This window comes from Pinus tabuliformis, chromosome 2_1 (assembly GCF_031772625.1).
Source record: "Pinus tabuliformis cultivar Carrire ecotype Pingquan chromosome 2_1, CPIR1, whole genome shotgun sequence".
In the NCBI taxonomy this organism is placed as follows: Eukaryota; Viridiplantae; Streptophyta; class Pinopsida; order Pinales; family Pinaceae; genus Pinus; species Pinus tabuliformis.
In genome coordinates, this window is record NC_142299.1 from 844,856,822 (window position 1) to 844,873,018 (window position 16,197).

At 39.4% G+C, this 16,197-nt stretch overlaps 1 protein-coding gene across 6 annotated transcripts in view; it reads right to left on the reverse strand.

The window, feature by feature from the left end:
- The window catches only part of LOC149203292 (DNA-directed RNA polymerase III subunit 1-like), a 450,745-nt gene that overhangs the window by 104,232 nt on the left and 330,316 nt on the right, over positions 1–16,197 (reverse strand). The gene's annotated exons all lie outside the window — the stretch shown is intronic.

The window sequence follows — 16,197 nt, forward strand, 5'->3', positions numbered from 1 at the left end:
CTGCAGACCTACAACTTCGGCCCTCTTATAGATTCAGAATTTCACACGTGTGAGTCAAAAGAGAGAGAAAATGGTCTTTAAACTTCTTTTCTAGGGCTCCTTCTTCTTTGCTAACGTATTTGTTTGCTCTACTAGGTATTTCACACTCCTCTTCACCTACAACTGTAGATCGAACTTGATTGTGTGTCTCTTTCAAATGAGTAGAGTAGTTGATTATTTATAGTGGTTTTTGGCTCCTTTTTTAGGCCGACTTGGTGGAGGAGGCACAAACGACACTTTGACACAAAAAAAAATTATTTCTCGTTTTACAAAGCCCAAGAAGGGTCTACTAAATAATGACAAGGACTAGGGCTGGTCACATAAACCCTAGAAGCCTACAATGGAGGCTTTGACCAAAAAATAAAACAAAAAACCATGAATCTCATGCTAATAAATAATTTTTCTTTCATAATAAAAAATTATTTTTCTTTCTTTTAATAAGTACATTACATCATGACTCAAATACAGTTATGAAGACTGACACTAGTTACATTCTTCAACATGACCATCGTGGACCATGAGCAAAGGGAATCTTAAGCTAATCTGTGGAAATTTGTCCAAATTGACACCCTAGTGGATGGATTAAAAATTATTTTGTAAATTTTCATGAATTATTTAGTAAGTCTCCAATAGGTGGACGATTAGTAAAATATTTTCTTGACAGAGAGTCAAAACTAGCCATCAATTAGTTGTTTTCTAACTGTTATAATTTTTTCTATTAAGGATAGCCTCCCCTTGTTTATGAGGTTGTTGTTGTCATTTGAGATTGGTGCCATCATAATAAAAGAGAGCAATCATTGCAAAATTTTGGCTATTCTATATATAATTGTGTAGAAAGATTTTTTTTTTACTTTTTTTTCTTGATATATATACTATTCGAGTGTTAATTTAATTTTCTTGGCAATAAGTAAAACCATGATAAGATTAACGGATCTTTCCATTGAGGGTATACATAGAAGGGGAAAACTAGGGTGCAACCCCACTTTGCCAATTTGTTTTGCAAGTGAATTGATCCAAGCAAGCAAACTATTTCGATGGGGAGCTTTGGATTATGCAGGATCTTGTATTCATCACACAAGATTTGACGATTAGAGATGTCATTGTTAAATTTCCATGAAACTCTACAACTACTTAGATGAATATCTAAAAACTAAAATCTAGTTAACTTTCACCAAGATACAGAGCTTCTTAACAACTTATAAGCAGTGGAATAAAAACACAGAGATAAAAATGAATGCACAAACTAACACTTACTTTTCTCAGGAAACCCAACAGGGAAAACCTGCTTGTTTGATGTGGCTATTTTATTGATTGTTCTTGAGCACTTGGATCTATTACAAGGAAATTTGTCTCTCTTGAGAAAGCATTCTACTTCTCATGCAAATCTCAGCTGATACAATTGATCTCGATTGGCCTAGATCCTGCTTGATATCGACCCTCTAGCACACAAATGTTCCTTTGTTGCCTCCTTTACTTGCTCTGCAAAACCCACTCACTTCTGCTTGGTTTCCACGCACTAGGTCCTTGTTTCCTAGTGCACAAAGGGCCCCTAAATCCTAAATCCTAACACACTTGTGCCTCCTATTTCTTAGGACACAATTCTTGTGCTCTCTATAATCAAGGCTCTCTCACAAACTCGTGAGCTTTGTCTTGTCACAAATCTTTGTGCACAAAACAATGAATTTCCTTGTGCCTTCGTCCTCTTCTTTATAGGCCCAATTTGAAAATGCGAGGAGACCCAATTCAAATTTAGAACTCGACTTGTTGATTAGCGAGTTAACCGAGAGTGATACACTTTCTCTCTCCAATCAACACTGCAGTTCTTAACTTGTCCTTCCTTAAATCAAGATTGAAGACTAAATCGCTCTAATTGAACTTCTGACTGCCACCTCATTTCTATAGTTAAAGTTTAAACTAATGAAGACTCATATTTAACTGAAGCTTCAACTCTACGCATGTTAACTTGATTATTCTAGTAAACTGGAAATAACCCATCTTAACTGAAGTCTAACTCATGAGCACGCTTTCATGCTAGGAGAAGGACAATTTGAGGTCTTCACTGGCTAAGGCACAAGCCAGAAGACCTTTTCTCGCTACATTTTTAATAGCCACTTTGAGAGAGGTCGCTCCTAAGTGGGTTCGAAAATTATCATGGAGATTAAGTCAATAGTGGGGGTTATTTATGCTCAAGAACAAACCCACTCCCTTGTGTTTAGTAAGCTATATCGACCTAAGGATTCAATTTTGCACTTCAACAAGGTTAAGGTAAGTAAAAGCATAGGTATAACCCAACAACCACCTCTTTTATTAGAAATCTAAAACTTCTTATTTTTTGCGCTTTAAATTAGCATAAATTAGCTTGCTGGTTTTAAATTATTTATCTTAGTTAAGAAACATTTCCTTGGAGAAAATTACACAAAATTGTTAGGTCTAACAAAGAATAAGTAAAGTATCATTCCTAGTAGATTTTACACTTGTATCTAGCTCATTTGCATTACAGATTTAAAGATTTCGTGACTGTAATAGATGGGATCTGCAGCGAAAGAGAGGTTTCATGCAATCCAAGTGAGTTATTCCATCAACAAACCTCTTCCATTTACTCTTATACTTCTGCATTTTCATTGTTTAAAGTAAATTTTACATAATTTCCAGCCACATTGAAAGCATAGATCTAAATCTGGAAATTTTTGGGTGAATTTATCCAAGAGGGTTTCACCCATAATTCTCAAAAGCGATTTCCAGTTTGTTGGAAATTACCCTTTTCAGCCATTTTAAGATGAGGGGAGGTGTCAAGATTTACCCTCATATCTCTCGACACTGCTAGATTTGCAATCTAGAAATTCTTAGGCACTTGTAGTGTGGTTGTTATAGACTAAATAGATTATTGTCCCTGCATTTTTTGCAGACTTTACAGTCTACTACATGGGCAGCAAATTGTTTTGATATGTAACTCTCCAACCAATAACCCAAAGTCAAAACTAATTGCATAATTGGTTAGATTATTTTTTGTAAGCCAAAATCCATAGGTCACACGCCATATATTTTATGTTTTGGTGCTACTAAAACCACTGTTTAGTTTTTTTCTGCACAGTCATATCTTTTACAGCTAAGTGGTTCCAGGAGATTAACACCTCCACTTCAAGTGATCCCATACAAGGCACTGATGTTGTTTAGGATCATTTGGGGTTATCTTAGGGACTCCTCTTTGGGCAATTTAGGAGATTGTTGGGCCTAAATAGTGGGGGCGTGGGCCGAGGTGATAGTGGGCCCATGCCCTATGTGTACCCATCCAGCAGGTTGCCAGGACCTTAGTAACGCTGCTAATCGGATCGATAACAGGCATCAAAGTTCTAATGTCTGAGTAAATCACATATTATTCATCCTTGTGAGATCATGATGCCAATGATCTTTTTCTTGGCAACATGCAAGCATTTTCATGACACTGTTATTTTTAGTAGTTAGGGTTTTAAAGCTCACATGTCGATTCTGAGTATATATTTGGATTCCAAGCAAAACAAAAAGAGTAATGACTTATTTAATTGACAAGTGAGATCCTGCTATTTTCATGTCTGTTATAATTGACAGCAATCTCATAGCAGTTCCCTTCATTTTCCGTTTTTCCTATTTTTAAGTAGTCACATTGCCATTTTTGGCACGGCTCTATTTAGCATTAGTATTTTTGGTAGATACAGGTTCTGAACTCCTTGTTCCAATGTGCACATTGTGCAGTGATGAATTGGTTTGAATTGAGCTAGTAGAAGTATTTCAGTGTTTCATGTGGCAGTCATTGAGAGGGTTGTCTATTGAGCCAAACCCTAGGTCGGACTGATGTTAAGCTTCTCCATCTCCAAAACCCTAATGTGACCCCGTTGGTATATTTGAAGAAACTCAAATGTGTGTTATTTTCAAGTGAGAATTTGGCATACTTGCTATTCTAAAACTCTTGGCACGTTGGTATTTTTCAATAATTCAAACTCTTCATTCAGCTTGAATGTGAGATAAGACCTAAACCCTATTTACCTTTTCCATAATGAGGAACCCTAAGCCGACCTCTTCCTTTGTAATTGGAATTTTTTCGAGAGATTCAAGGGAGATCAATCGGCACTCTAATTTGGTGGCATGAACTTTGAGGATAAGTGCACACTACTTTATGAGTTGACATCCATATATGTGACTGCACTATGTCTCTAGTAGTTAGTTGTTTACTGACATATTTGTCAGTTAACAGTATGCTAACAGCCTATTAAAGAAAGTCTTCTAGCAGATCAGCCAGTTATCTTGCACCTCCCAAAGCAGTTATCCAGTAAATTTGCCTTAAAACAGATCTGGGAATGGTTTAACATTTTAGAGTTTATGAAACAGAATTTTTTAAGGAATTCTACTGTTCTTGGCTACGGATCATCCCACAAGAGGCTGCCCAGGTGTGCACTGAAGGCATTGAAATTTGATGCAGAACTTATTTTTGGAAAGTGAGAGGGTACTACCATGCAAACAAAGGATCAACTGTTTTCTACTTGTTATGCCAATGTACAGCAGTAAGCATGTGTTCTATTATTAGCAGGTGCTGGTAGTTAGGCTTCTCTAAACAGCCACATAACAGCAGTGTGTTAATTATTTTGCGATGTCCCAAATGAAGAAAATTTGGAACAACCCTTCAAAAAAATTATCATTCACTTAACAAAAGATTGCCATGTAAAATATAACAGATAAAATGCATGCAATTCCATAACACGATAAGCGGAAAACAATCTCAGCTTTATTATAATATATAAACTGGGGTTTTACAAGCTGGAATAACAAAATTGCTGAGATAGCTGAGATAGCTGAGATAAAACTGGCCTCAAATAGATCTACAATAATGGCGCAATTGGCCTCCAAACAACTGAATATCAATAACTGAAACCTGTGAACCCTGAATGGATCCACCAAGGGAAGAGATGGGCACTCGCCCACTCTCACTGAATTCACCCGAGGGTTTCCGTCCTGGGGATACTACTAAAGTAGAGAACCACATTCTCAAACCTATCCACAAGAAAGAAAATTGAACTCCAAGATATCTCCAAATGTCCTCCTCTTTTATAGATCTAATAGACAGATCTTCAAGCCTCTAGAAGCATCTTATTTTATTATTTTATTATTATTCTAGAAGCTCCTCCATTGACTTTATCAAGTGACCCTTTTAATTTTATTTTATTTCACTTAAGTCACGTTTGGCCCTTTTTCCCAATTAATTATTTTTCCTTACTTAAATGACTAATAAAAGTCATTTTTAATTAAGGAAAATGCAAATTGCCCACCATACTTTATTCGGCCACTGGATGTCACTTCTCAGCATCCCATCCTGTAGATCTTCTCGTTTCGGTTCCATCAATCAATCTCCTCAGAACGCCACCTCGAGCATAATTAATTAAGTTAGGCTCCATAATAATGCTAGCTTTTGAAAGTTGTCGGAATGCGACGAAACGAAAGGAAAACTGTGCGGATGATGGAATATGCCAAGTGAATGCCATCAAATCCCATAAAAACTCCATCAGGACCTCTAATGACATAAACCTTCTCCATTGACCTGGCCATCCCCTGCACTAGCAATCCACCCTGGTTGTACTATGAAGAAGAATAAAAATGGGGACATGATAGTCCTCTACCCCAAGATTGCTTGCCCTCAAGGAATCCAAATATGTGGCCCAACACATCTGAGACCCAATGCCCGGATCCCATACAAAGCACGGGTCTACGTCACGCCTCCAAGTTATCGAAACAAGACTGGATCCTCCAATACCTGGATCCCAATGCCACCAAGAAGGAGCATAAATGCTCCATGGCTCCTGCTATGCTATAGCTCTAGCTATGAATGTTGCCCCACCAACTGTGTACCAGCTCATCACCTCTATCCAATCCAACCTCGGGCATAGGCCAAGGTCATCCCCACTTTGCTCATGCAGGGCTAATGCTAAGGAAACACTGGTGAACTATCGTTCTACCTCCCACTGCTCACTAAAACCTATAGTAACCTCCTCGTCTAAGTGCTCCTACTATTGTGCCTCGAACTAAGGTTGATACTCCATCAAAAGGATACCAACTCATGATCTCCCACCAATCTAATGTATGGACACCTGTGCAAGGGATACATCTGCTATGCTGAAATTGGTCCATGCTCAACCCCTCAAGCTCTACCCGATCAATCAAAATATGTCCAAAAAATCTTGCCTCTCTCCCTCTAATGGGAAAAAGTGGGAAAATTGTGCTGCAACCCCTGTCTATGTACTCCCGGAAAGGATTGCTGCCTGAAAATGTTGCAGCTCGGTTGGCTGCCACTACATCTGTTTCTACCTCATCAATGCGTAGACCCAAAGATGGATGCACTGCCATCTCCCTTGCCTGATAGAAAACTCCACACTCCTCCAGTCCACGAATCTCCTACCAAACTATCCTGTCATACTCTAGCATCTCCTGAAAACAAGATTCAACGAATATTGTCACCCTGCCAACAATCTGTATATCTGTCTACTCCTCATCAATGGCTAACCCTAAGGATGGTTGCTCATCCTCCTCCATCATGGACTCAACATTAACCTCCAATTGGCTCTCCCTAAAAGGCTCATTATGCATACTGTGCATAGTTGACTCATGCTCCACCATATGCTTCTCCTATTGAATCATCACTGGTGATCCATCATCCTGAATGTCTCTCCTAGGACCCACTGACTGCTCATCATAAGAATATGGCCTGTTGTCAACAACTCTACATGACTCGTGCCCCTTGGAGGCATCCTCGTACGAATCCAAGGACTCGTCCAAAGAAGAATCCTCATCCTGAGAGTCAGAAGGAATCTCCTCCTGATCTGACTCATGCTCCTCTATGTGCTCTCCATGCCAAACCCTCACTGGGAGCTCATCTCTCCGAACGTCTCCTCCCCTCACAAGGACAATCTGTTGTGCGTCACATTCACCCATTAAACATGGATGCACATCAAGGCTGCTGTCAACATTTCCATATGATGGTTCAGAAGAACCAATGGACTCCTCTATAGTAGACTCATGTTCAACTAAGGGCCCTTCAATCTTCTTCATAATCAATTGACTTGAGTTCCTTGCCAACTCTGCTTCAATTTTAGCAGTCTCGTCTGCTTCTCTATCCCCTCTGATTTTACATTTGTGATCCAATGTCCACACTCCCTGACATGTAAAACAGATCCGCTCTCTTCTCATTTGATTTTTGCTCTTCTTTGGGGGTTCTGGAGACTGCTCTTGCTTTGGCTCCTCATCTTTTCCAGATATAAACCCTAGAAGGAATCTCCTTATCAAATTTCTTCTAACAAGAGGTTCAGCACAATGGGTTGCAAACTGTCTCAATGATTCATCCATGGGCTAATAAATTTGCAACCTGCAAATCCCTCTATTACTTTAGCAACAAACTTGCTCAATAATAATACAGGGGACAGTTGTCAAATACAAGGCTATGCGTACAAATTCTTAGCAATTATGACTCAATGACATCAATTAGAATTCATGTTCAAACAACTACAGGTGATTGGATAGTTGCTTGATCTTTTGATGATACAGAGATGGCCTTGGATATTTTCCTTGGCTTCAATAATAAATTTAATGAAGTATGTCCTCAAATCAGCCCTTGCAACTTAGCAGTTACATACCTTATGCAAAATAGACCATACAATAGAGCATGCTCAGTTATGAATCCTATCCTCACAAATTAACAAGGCTTTATGTCAATAGTGGCACACAAGACAGCTACAGTAATGCAAGATTGGACATTTGACCATTACAATGGCAATTTTTTACTCAATACAAGGTCCAACAAGGTATCTTATAGGATTCAGATACAGAGATGAATGGTTGTAGTAATTAAATCTCAAACCTTTGATAACAGCAATACCAAACTTGTTCTCAGAAATTGCCACTAGAAAATAGCACAAGATGGTCAATGAGATCTCACATTTTAATGAGGTTCCGCAATGAGAGGCTTCATGAAATGTAATGAGTGAGTACTAAGGTTTTGGTTGTTTTTAACCTCGAGCAAACACACAGTGGCAACCAAATTTCAACCCTCGACCCAGGTTATAATTGACACCATTCACCGAAAATCACCTCATTGTTATGAACATTTATTGAAGCATACTATATGGGTTTCTCCTTAAATAGGTACATAAAACCAATGTGGAAAAAGTCAAAGTCGGGATTAATTCGGCAAGGGTCCAAAAGTTGAAAAATTCCTTAAAGTCGGGAGTTTTTTTTAAAAGTCGGCAAAATTAAAAAAAAACACACAAAATTATTCATTTTTTTTATTTTTTTTAACATCTAGAGTATCCACAACATCAAATAAATGCATTTCCACATAAACATGTAAAGAAAGCTAATATATAATATGTATATGAAGTCTAGTGCTACATCACATATCAAAATAGTGAGTCAACTCTTCAATCTTGAGTCCTGTCTGAGTCTCAACTCTCAAGAGTCAAAATATCAACAAAAAATATAATAAATGTATATCATGAGTCATCTAAAAGTCATAAAGTAATCAGTCACTAAGATCATCTTCCCGTTTTACGAGAATAGGGAATGGCTTTGCCTTTTCCTCTAGAGGAAGAAGGCCCTGCCCCTAGGGATACAAATGGACTCAATCATCCTCTAGAAGCCGATGGAAGAGGTGGCCTCTATCCTATGCTGCTGCTGCCCATCCTAGATGGTGTCACCTCCTCTAAATGTTTTGGGCACAAGAGAAACTCTAGGATGGTGGTTTTGAAGCCACTGATACACATCTTAGTGGGAAGAAATGAGGTCATCTGTCATCCACTCTTCAAGTATGAAGATCTAGTGGGAAGACATGAACGGGCATTTAGAATTTGCCATCCAACACCACAAATTTACACTTGGCAACATGATAGCAGAATTATGAAGGAACAACAGACTAAAGAAGAGATGAGGAACCCTTCTGATTCTCACCAGACAACCCAAAAAATATTCCAAGATATCAGAATGTCTTCAAGGTGCCTATAGATTCCCAATGGATGGTAAAGTATGTCCTCATGGGATTCTTGGCATAACAAACAACAACCTAAAGACTCTACATTAGGATTGCCATCAATGGATGCTTCCATTCTCTGAAGGATACCTGCCAACTTCGGCAACACATGTGAGCTTCCTAAAGAAAAAGTTGATAGCAGAAGCATGCTCTGGAGACAAATAATTACCTGAACTACCTGCTCCAAGAGATAAGGACCAATTGATGTGGAAGATGGAAAGAGGGCTATGCAACAATTCAAAGCAACCAATCAAGCGACACATTCCCTATGTTTGTTGGACAAAAATGCTGCCTACTCAGTTAAGCATTCTAATATTTCTTTTCGCTGTTTGATTTGGGATAGCCTTAAACTTTGCTTACGAAAACATAAATATAGGATTCGGTTTGATGATTAGTTTGCTAGTTTAAAGATTATAGTGGGCTCTATGGGTATGCCCAGTAGTCCTTTTAGAGATTTGAAAATTTTGTTATTTTATTCTACTCTGTAATCAGTAAATATCAAATCCTAAAACTGAATCTATGATATGATCAAGCATGGTAAGGCAGAGTCTAGCTAGTATGGACAAGGATTGAGACTGATGTTGTCAAGCAAAGCTTTTTTTGGCTTTATCATCAAACAATGAAACTTTAATTTTGAGGCAATGAAGCCAGAGTGTGACAATGCACACTGTTGTATGTTAATATAAAAAGTCTTTAATTTACCAAAACAAATAAGGACAAAATATCTGGAAATCCTCCAACCCATCAGGAATGCCCCTGACAAAGTCACAAAATTTCTTTCATGCCTCAACATTCCCCTACCACACTGGTGGATCATGCTAACATCCAAACACCTTAAAATTGTAGAAAAAACACTCTGTCGGCAAAAAACACTTTTGCCGACTTTTTGAGGTGGCCTTTGTCCTATCCGCAGCCTAGGAGGGAGGCCGACTTTTGGGTCGACTCTCGATTAAATCGGGAGTATAACAATTAAATCGTGATTTTTTCCTTTCTGAAAAAGTCGCCAAAAAGTCAGGGGATTAAATCGTTTAGTTGAAAAAATTGCATTTTTAGGATTAAATCACGATTTTTTGCAAACTTTATCCACACTGCATAAAACAGATCTGAAATATATATCTATATATTCTTTAATCCACACTGAAATCAACCACAGAAAAAGCAAGTTTAAATGGCATGGGAGAACCTGGTTTATTAGCTTATCTCCTCAAAGCTGACCCATGTGCTTGAGATAACATACATAAGTTTATGGAGGATTGTTTTCCTTCTTCTAGCTCGAATCTCCACTTCAGAAATTTTGCCTTGTTACTGAGCCACGATATCTTCAGTAATGCAAAGACAGCATTGACCTTGATCTACTAAAACAATAAAATATGTTTAAAATAGCAGCTTGTCCAACAGCTCCGAAAAAACTTTGGTGTCTCCACAGTGGTCTTGTTTTGGGCACCCACGATCGATCCAGCTCAATCGCAATGACCACACAATCGGATAAAGGATTGACCAGACTTAATCCATGGAAATTCAAGAAATCGTGTTGTTTCATTGTTATCGCACAGAACAAAAGTTCGCAGTCTGATCACTCGTCGTTGATTGAAGCTAACTCCTTACATGTTCTACAATGTGAGACACAAATTTGGTTAATGACACACAAGCTACCAGCAATCTGATATAATTCATCGATTCACTTAATTGACGCGTTCGATGCTCCAAGAACTCAGCCGATGTGATCATAACTGCTGCCAAGATTACCAAAAACTAACCCGTGAAATTTGATTGCGCTGCTTCTAATTACAACCATTAGAAAATGAAACCATGCTTTGTTTCTTCAATTCTTCAATGAGTACGCATTCCCTCTTTGGTTTGTATCTTAATCAATGACCTATGCTCCAGCTGCACTTGTTCCTGCTTGTCATGCCCAACATCCTTGTTCACACACACTGTGTATAGTCTGTAACAATGGACACCTGCAATCTTACAACCTATGTCACATTTTGTGTGCCGACATAACTGCAACAAACCAAAACTAGGCATCAATAACATGTGTGAGTCCTCTTAACGCCCCTACGAACACGGGCATTTAGATTATCGCCTTGGCTTTCACACAGGCTTATTAACAATCTCAGCCGAAAATATGATTTGCAAAGAATCACGCCCAGTCCTCATGTAGAGTGTGGTCGAACCTTCTACGGAACAATTATCACGACCCTTGCACAATGTGGCATGAACTCGGCTTTGAATTCAACTGCAACAATTCCACCAATGTTTGATGGCACAATGGAACTCGAGCTTTGCCAATATCTCCACCTCCAATAAAATTTGTTCACTTTAACTTTATGAACTTGAGTCGGCCCCCTTTGGATCTCAGATTAGTAACGCGACCCCCAAATTCGATGGCGGCTCTTCATCGTCCATAAACTTGGCTCAGCGACTAAACAAATTCCACTTTGGCTTTCAGAGATGAATGGGTGCGTTGTGAGCCACATTCTTGACAATAATGCTATCATTTGAAAAATGTGGCCGAAATTTACGCCTGATTTTCTCATCGCAATTTCCTCACTCCCCTTTCATAAATTATCATTCGGCCCTCTAGAATTAAAGGCTTTCGGCCATTGAAGAAAAATTCGATCCCGAGGCAATTTGGTCCTCCAATACTGAACTTTGCCCTTTAGATTTTCAAGCAGATCTTGATACCCAACTTTTAGAACAATTTCTCCTCCATATCAACATCTAAGTGGGCCAATTTGTAGAACTATTTCAGCAACAATTTGTAAGAGGATTTGTTGCTCACTTAATAAGAAAATTTGTCAAGCTCATTTTGACAAATTCTCATTTGTTGCAGGAATAGGGTTTTTTGACTTCCCCAAAAAAACCCTTCAATAATACTTACCACTGAAGACTAAAAAACCCGCAGGCTGAGCCAAGAACAAGGCTCTAATACCACTGCAATGTCCCAAATGAAGAAAATTTGGAACAACCCTTCAAAAAATTATCACTCACTTAACAGGAGATTGCCAAGTAAAATATAACAAATAAAATGCATGCAATTCCCCAACACGATAAGTGGAAAACAATCTCAACTTTATTATAATATATAAACTGGGGTTTTACATGCTGGAATAACAAAATAGTTGAGATAGCTGAGATAAAACTGGCCTCAAATCGATCTACAATAATGGCGCAATTGGCCTCCAAACAACTGAATATCAATAACTACAACCCTGTGAATCCTGAAAGGATCCACCAAGGGAAGAGATGGGTGCTTGCCCACTCCCACTGAATTCACTCGAGGGTTTGTGTCCTGGGGCTACTGCTGAAGTAGAGAACCACGTTCTCAAACCTCTCCACAAAAAAGGAAATTCAACTCCAAGATGTCTCCAAATGTTGTCCTCCTCTTTTATAGATCTAATAGATAGATCTCCAAGCCTCTAGAAGCATCTTATTTATTATTTTATTATTATTCTAGAAGCTCCTCCATTGACTTTATCAAGTGACCCTTTAATTTTATTTTATTTCACTTTTGGCCCCTTTTCCCCAATTAATTATTATCCCTTAATTAAATGACTAATTAAAGTCACATTTTAATTAAGGAAAATGTTAAATCGCCCACCATACTCTCTTTGGCCACTGCAAGTCACCTCTCATCATCCTATCCTGTAGATCTTCTCGTTCCAGTTCCAACGAGCTATTACATTGAGGTGTTCCATCAACTAATCTCCCCGGAATGCCACCTCAAGCATAATTAATTTAGGCTCCATAATAATGCTAATTTTTTAAAGTTGTCGAAATGTGACGAAATGAAAGGCAGACTGTGCAAGTGATGGAATATGCCAAGCGAATGCAATCAAATCCCATAAAAACTCCTCAAAACTTTATCGGCACCCTTGATGATATAAACCTGTTCCACTGACCTGGCCATCACCTACCCTCAAGATCCACCCTGGCTGTGTGAAAATTCCTATACTCAATGAACCCCTACTGCAGCGAAACTGAATTTACTTCTCCTATTTGATTTTAATATACATTATCAAGTTATTTTCTGAAAAAATTTAAGTAAATTACTTCTACAGCCTACACCAATTTAATTTGATTACATGAAACAAGAAATTGAGCAAAGAACAAGATACATAGGACACTGTTATTTTTGGACAAATAGTCCCCGGAAAAGCCCAATGCGAGAAAACCGATGCAACAACTATGAGGGTTTTATATTATTAAGCAATAGTTCTGAATACAATGTTGGATGCCCTCCCGGCAATCCAGTTACAGAGAAAAATATAATGGCGGAAAACTTAGTGAGATTACCTCACTTCACCCAGCAGTTTCCCGCTGATCCGGCAACAGAACTAGCAAAACTTTAGCTATCTCTGCGCTGGCCTTGCGTAGGCCCTGCATCAGCTTCAAAGGTTGTGAGTTAGCCCTGCGCTGTCTCTTCTGCCTCCTAGAGCTTTTGCGTCAACCTTCCCCAGCTGTTCTAGCAGCACCCCAGCAAAATTTCGGATTTCTGCATGAGAACAGCTTCTCCTCTGCACTGGCTCTCCCTGGTTCAACGTCAAGCATGCGTGGGCCTACACTGGCCCAGTGTCAGTCCCTCTAGGTGTTCCGCTGCCTCCACTATTAGCTCTCTGCCTCTCTGCCCAGTATTCTGAAACTATCCCTACCCCTCCGCTGCATAATGATCACTTAGTTTGAATTTCTCAGCTTCTAAGCCCCAGAAATTTCTAAACTCTAGATCAATTTGTTCTCTCAGTGTGTGTTTCTGAATGAACCCCAAGCCTCCTTATACTTTTCTCGTTGAGCCTTCAATGGCCGAGATTAAGTCTCTAATCAATGGCTAAGATTAAAAACTTGACTTGATCCACTTTCTCGAACATTCTCACCCATATTTTGATGAATACCCATTAATACTTTAATTTTCCTAAGTTTAGACTTAGGAACCCCATTAAAAATATTAATTATTTTAATAAAATACAATTCGTATGGAATTTCACCAAACGATTTTTGGGCTCTTTAGAACTCATGTGCCTTAGCCTCTCCACCAATTTTCATGGCTACAACACATCCAATGCTACCAAAAACTCACACTCCCTCTTAGCAAGGAATGTGCTCTAGCAACAATGTTCAACTGCATGTTGCTTTGTCTCTGAAGCATCTCCTTTCCGCATTGTTGTTGCCACCAACACTATGTTGCTGCTACTACTGTATTGCCGCCCATGACATTGCTGCATCTGTACTACCTCTCCCTTTGGATTTGCTGCTAACACTTCCACTGCTAGCTGTGTTCAGCATAATATAGCAGCATAATATCATGTGAATGTTGGAATCTGGCTGCTACTAGTCTCTGACCCTCTCAATCTTTTACGCTGCTGCCAACCTTGCTCTGTGTTGATTAGTCTCTAGTCTCAGGCTGTTGCATCTGTCTCTCCAACCAACCCATTGCATCATCTGACTTTAAGTCCATCTCACTACTGCTGAATCTCGGGCTCCCGTAGCAAGGAATTGATCCAAGAGGTGGGTTCCTCAAGGATCCTACCCACATGTAGTCCTCCCAACTACAGTTCTATATCGCCCCATTTCCCTCCTGGAGATGCGTGGGCACTCATGGCAAACTCATCTTCGTCAATTTTTGTTGGAGCAGCCTTAGGATCTTGTTTCTCATCATTATCCTTTTGCTTCAAAGGACATTGGGATGCAAAGCAGCCCATCTCACCACATCTAAAACATTTCACCTTCGAAATGTCCTTTCACTTCTACTTCTGTTGTCCCTTTGATGCTGAGCTGCGTTCTCCTCCTCCTCCTTGGTCTTCATGCCACTACCACTACTGCCATTGGGGTTGACTGTAACTAGATCCCTCCTTAATTCTTCTTGTTGAAGGGTTGTCCACATCACCTCCCATGAAGCTAGTCTTTCCCTGCCGAATATACTTCGAACGAAAACTTGCCATTCATCCGAGACTCCATTCAAAGTCGTCCTTACCATCGTGGTAGACTGAGGAGTAGACCCCACTGCAGCAAACTGGTCTCTGGTGTCCTAAAGACGTTGAAGATAGGAATTAACCCCTTCTCTCTTCTGCATCAATGTCTGCTGCAACTTTTGTTCTAAGTACATCTTGTGTTGTTTCGAAGAACCTTCATACAATGAAGACAAAGCTTCCCACATTTCTTGGGTTGTATCTTTGCACTGCAAGTGTGAGACCACATGATCTTGAACTCCATTGAGTATGTACCTCTTCGCCTTTGCCTGCTTGGCCTTGCACTTCTTCTTCGAATCATTGTCCACGGGAACAACCACAACACTCTTAACATAAGCTTCGAGATCGTACTCCTTCAGAACAGCTAAGATTTTGGTCTTCCATATGACATAGTTGGAAGCTCCTTCCAACCTATCCTGATCTCGAAGCCCATGTGATGCCATCTTACCCAAATTGTCGAATTGACTCCTCTAGTCACTACGCAGCACTGGTCTGCTGCCCGACAAGTGAAAAATTCAAACTTTAGGCGAGAAACGCCCTCTAAGGAGAAAATTCCCCTTCTATGTGTCTTTTCTCTTTTCCAACAGATTTCAGCCCCAGCAAAAATTGTGTCCTTCAAGCACTGCGCTAAGGCTCTGCGTCACTCCCTCTGCCTCTACAAACTCACCAACCGGAAATCGTACCTTTCTATCGACTCTCTTAGAGAGAGATTTCCTCGGAATCTTTGCTTTCCCGGCACAGGACTGCACAATCCATCCAAGGGGATTCGAATTCCTGTGAAATGCAGCTATTGGCCTCTCTACTCAGCATTGGATTTGCTCTTCCTGTTTCAAAATCAATGTTGTGATACCATGTGAAAATTCCTATACTCAAGGAACCCTTACTGTAGCAAAACTAAATTTACTTCTCCTACTTTATTTTAATATACATTATCAAGTTATTTTCTGAAAAATAAAGTAAATTACTTCTGCAGCCTACACCTAATTTGATTACATGAAACAAGAAACTGAGCAAAGAACAAGATACATAGGACACCATTATGTTTGGATAAAATAGTCCCCGAAAAACCCAATGCGAGAAAACCGGTGCAGCAGCTCTAAGGGTTTTATATTATTAATCATTAGTTCTTAATACAATGTTGGATGCTCTCCT